Source organism: Etheostoma cragini, chromosome 19 (assembly GCF_013103735.1).
Source record: "Etheostoma cragini isolate CJK2018 chromosome 19, CSU_Ecrag_1.0, whole genome shotgun sequence".
NCBI lineage: Eukaryota > Metazoa > Chordata > Actinopteri > Perciformes > Percidae > Etheostoma > Etheostoma cragini.
This window is the reverse complement of record NC_048425.1, coordinates 9,478,169-9,482,768: the sequence shown is the minus strand read 5'-3', so window position 1 is coordinate 9,482,768 and position 4,600 is coordinate 9,478,169. Positions and strand designations below refer to the sequence as shown.

At 43.6% G+C, this 4,600-nt stretch overlaps 1 protein-coding gene and 1 long non-coding RNA gene across 8 annotated transcripts in view; one reads left to right on the top strand and one right to left on the bottom strand.

Moving 5' to 3' along the window:
• The window catches only part of LOC117934914, a 19,405-nt gene that overhangs the window by 1,619 nt on the left and 13,186 nt on the right, over positions 1-4,600 (bottom strand). The window lies entirely within an intron of this gene.
• Positions 1-4,600, top strand: part of nrxn2b (neurexin 2b) — a 589,914-nt gene that overhangs the window by 582,033 nt on the left and 3,281 nt on the right. The gene's annotated exons all lie outside the window — the stretch shown is intronic.

Genomic DNA, 4,600 nt, shown 5'->3' with positions numbered 1-4,600 from the left:
CCCCCCCCCCCCCATCACTACTCCACAAACACAGGCCTTGAGTTTTTGCGCGATAGGAAAGAGTGTTATTCAGTTCTGTCCTATTGAACCGCCTTCAGGAAAGAGAAGAAATGTTAAGCACGGCTGTGGATTTTCTATTAAGCCGAGCCAGATATGACCGCTGTGAACACACGGCTCCTTCCTACAGCGCTGTACATTACATACAACCAGTGGAGCGCCATGTTTCCTAAGACAGCCACTTTCACACACTTAGTCACGAGTTTAAAGCAGATGCAAAATAGACAAAAGGACCCGAGGAAAAGACTAGCGCGAAAGGGTTTTGAAGGACTGCATTGTGAAGGGCTGACCCTTTTTGAGATTTGTATCACGTTCCCTTGCGCTCAAAGCAGGAGAGAAAGAGAGGGGCAAGCTGAAGAGAGGATATGAAATTGAGAGAAAACCAAGTGAAATTCCCATGAACGATTCCCGTCTTTCCCAACAGGCTAATTAAACTCTGAATAATTCTTTTAAGCCTTAATGACATTGCCCAATTAAAGCTCCGGTTTGGGTGCTCCGGTACTGTTAACGAGCCTGTGTCAGACGGGTGACGAGGCCTAGCAAGTTGTAACTAAGATGAAAAATGTAGGCTACAGTACTGAGAAAAACACCCCCAAAACATATATCTGTATGATATAACACTCACATTATTAAAAAAAAATAATCCATAGACACATTGTTTTCACAGTAAAGAATCTCTCCGGCTCAGTAAATCTTTCATTTTGATCTGCGTATGTAACTCAACCTCGCTTGTCCCTTCTCTCTCATACCTCGTGGGCTAAGTCACAGTAGTGGGATGTTGCAAGTGCTGTATCGGTTTTCCTCTGACGAGATCAATACTTTTTCCAAAATATCTAAACGACAGGGCTGTGGATTCTCCAATCCAAACCGATATCAATTGATAAAATCCCCAAACCAACCTTATAACGTACGCCCTTTCACCGGGGACAATAAATTGTCAATGTAAACATGAGCCTGGTGCATCGTTACAAATATTTGAGGTTCGCCTCTCCATTTACCAATTTAAAGCAGAAGTTGTTTCATTTAGTATTTATTTGAGATCATCCAAGGTGCAGTCAAAGTGGGAAGGAAGGAAGTTAGATTTTGGGTATTACATTTTGGTTTAATAGAAGGAGCTTTGTGCTGTAGAAACAGAGGCAGTGAAGGAGGAAAGAAGAGGCGGATAGGTTTCTGCCATCCGCATAGCACAGACGACGAAGTAAGAAGACAGAGAGAGTAGAGAGTCTGTGGGAGCGTTGGAGGCTTGATTGAGAGAGTCAGTTGAAGGGAGAGTGGAAAAAGCGAGGAGAAGAGGGAGCCCGAAGGCATGTTGCGACAGACGGGTACAGTATCTCCCGAGAGAGGAAGAGATGGTCAGAGAGTGGACGCAGAGCAGTTTCTGGCAAATATGTTATCAGGTGGTCAGCAGCTTTGCAAGTAGCGGGCAAAGGAAGAGAAAAGCCACAACATTGTCTGTCTGGACGTAAGACGACAACGATGATTTATTTTTAGTCGCGCGGCTACAGCACAGAGTTTAAAAGAGAGCTGCACGATATTTAGTTTCATCGTGTATATTGTGACGCGTCAATAATATAACTGACTTTAGCCTGATTTGATAGTATCATATGAATAAAAGGGTGTTGCGTGAGTCAACCGTTGTGTTTACCTACCTAATCTCCAACAAAATGACCCCAGTAGTCAGAACGATTAATTATTTCCAAATGGAGCTTTTTCGTCATAAGGCAATGTCAGTTATTCCAAAATCGTCCAAGCCCCACTGCGGAGTGAAATGTGGCAGGGTGGGGGGATGACTGAGGTAAAAAAAGAGATAAGGAAATGCACTTCCTTTGTTCGTTACCATCTGAATCAATCAATTAGGCTTAAATCATCACATTTACACTCTTTAATCCAATGTTTGCTTTATCAAAAGGATATTTGGAGAGATGTTGGTTTTCGAAGTCAAGCAAGATGGATTGTGCACACTACATTTAAGTTTTATTGTGTGATTGCTGTTTTCATATAAAAAAATACCAAGTGGGTGTTAAGATATAAAGGTGTATGGGAGCCTACTTCCTTTACATTAAAGGAATAGTTTGACATGTGTAGGAGGACGGACACATCTTGGTAGGTTAGCAGGTGCGCCACACTACACTCATTTGCAAATGAAGGATTGAACAGTGTTCCGTGAGACGTTCAAGGTTAGGGATATCGTTTCACTTGTCCACAACTTTATCCCTGACCTGTCTGGTATGTTCCTCGGGCTTCATGATGCTCTTTGTTCACAAACAAACCTGTGAGGCCTTCACAGAGCAGCCGTATTTATACTGAGATTTTGTTAGAGGCGCATAGAATTTATTTAGTAATTAGGTACATGCCGAAGGCAATTGGTTGCACAGGAGTTTATTTCGGGGTGTCAGGGTTACCAGTGCAAGTGACTTTGACATGGTATTACCAGGGGGATGGCGAAATAAGTGTCTTTCTTTATCTCTAGACTTAACTGGTACCGACTGGGAACAAAGACACATGTTAGAGATAAGACAAACCTGAAGGTGAGAGGCTTGTTTAGCATTGGGGTTTTATTTACTTGAGGTGATGGCCAGTTGTGTCCGGTTTAACAGGCAAGCAGACAGTCATACCTACATTTGCGTCTCAAGATAGCACAGGGCTGTGCCTGGTCCCAGCATAGACTCCAGTGTCTTTGTTCTCCGGAGTCTTCTGTCGCCTCCTGCCATGCTGACTTACATGCGGCCAGCTCCTGACAACCGCAAGTGGCTGCAGGTGCGTGGGCCAAGCCCACGCCAATCACTTAACGAGCACCTGTTGCTGGTGATGATAGCTCCCCAATGGAGAGTCGTTACCTGCAGCTCTACCACTAATTGCCCTAACCTGTATCTGACACAACACTGACTCTAGCTTCTACCACAATGCCAGCCAGCACAACACAAACAAGGGCAGCTACTTAACCCCTTTCTTTTCACCACCGGTCTGTGCATTCAAATAAGGTAGACAGCGTTCAAATTGCATGTGTGACGTCTCTGCCCTACTGACAGATTGCAAATAAATATAGCCCCGCTGTCGTCTGCTCCTTCGCCCTCGGTCACGCGCGTACCTGGTCTCCTAAAACACATACTTTTGCGCGACTCCGCTATCCTCTCTACCAGCTGGGTCAACCACGTCCGTCAAACGCACAAACATACATCTTATAAGAGCCTTGCTGTGGAAACTAGCCTTTCCGACAATGGAATAATAAGTTACAAAAAGGCTTAACTATGTTCTTTTTCCCCATTAACAGGTTTCACATTTTGCTTCATTCCAAGGGCTGTTTCTCTGTTGTTATGTGACATGTTTAGTGGCTTTCATAACTTAATGCTATTCTTTGAATGAAAATGTTTGCTTGTATAACTGACAAGGTTGGAGGGAGGGGGGTGGTTTGGGGTGGGCAGTCCCGAACACCTCCCGTTACAAAAGCCCGATTCCACCTAGGGCTGCACAATTATGGCCAAAATGTTAATCGCGATTATTTGTTGATTTTAACCAAAACAACTTTTATTGTCACATAGGCTATTTATAACTGCTTTCATATCCATATTGTGCTGTATTCCTCTTTCCTCCGTTATCTACCAGACGAAATATCAACACGGATTTCTGTACCTCATTACGGTGCAACTTAAATTACTGCATGTCACACTAATAACACTTTTTAACGGTAGTAACTGGATTAAAAAGGCAAAGAAAAAAAAAACGTAATGTCTCTTCATGTTGCTGGGGAGCTGTGAGTGAGTGAAAGGGGCTGCGCGGAGAGATCCAAACAGGCATGGCTTTACACAAGAAATGGGTCATGTAACGCATATAGAATATTGCTCGATCACGCAAATTTGATCGTGGGAAGCCCAAATCGTGATTAAAGTTTGATTAATTGTGCAGCCCTAATTCCACCCCTCTCCCTCCGAGTCGCTCTGATTTACCTCCTCGAATGAACAAAGAGCGAGAGTTGTAATTTTATCCTGGGGATGTGTTGGTATTTCTATGGTCATGTTTTACTGTTACCTTCCCTTTTTCTCACCCCTCCCCTGGTATGTTTTTACTAACTGTGATTGAAGAGAAAACTGTTTTCAAAGTGAAATGAAGTGTATAACTGATATTGTGACATGTTCTGTTAACATACTTCCAACACCTTTAACCCCTTACTCCAGTCATGCCTGTGATAACCAAACGGCTAATTGATGATCTTTATTTGATTTACGATGGGCTACGTAACTGTTCTGGCTCGTTCCCACTGTTGTTTAACTCTTCATTGGCTGTTTAATAAGGAAAATCTTGCCCGCGTATTTACCTCTGCCAAAAAGTTTAATGCCAGCTCTCCTTGTACTGAGAGATGGGCTTAGAAATTAGGGGTGTCGGTTTCCCGCGGCACCTCCTAATGTGTTTGCGTACAGATTGAGCTAATTGCAAATGAGCCGTGTCCAAAATAGGACTGAGCCCGTCGTCCGCGATACTATGCCTTTCACTCATTTCTAAAGTAAAGCTAAAGATGAGATGAGGCAAATAAAGGGGGGGGGGGGGG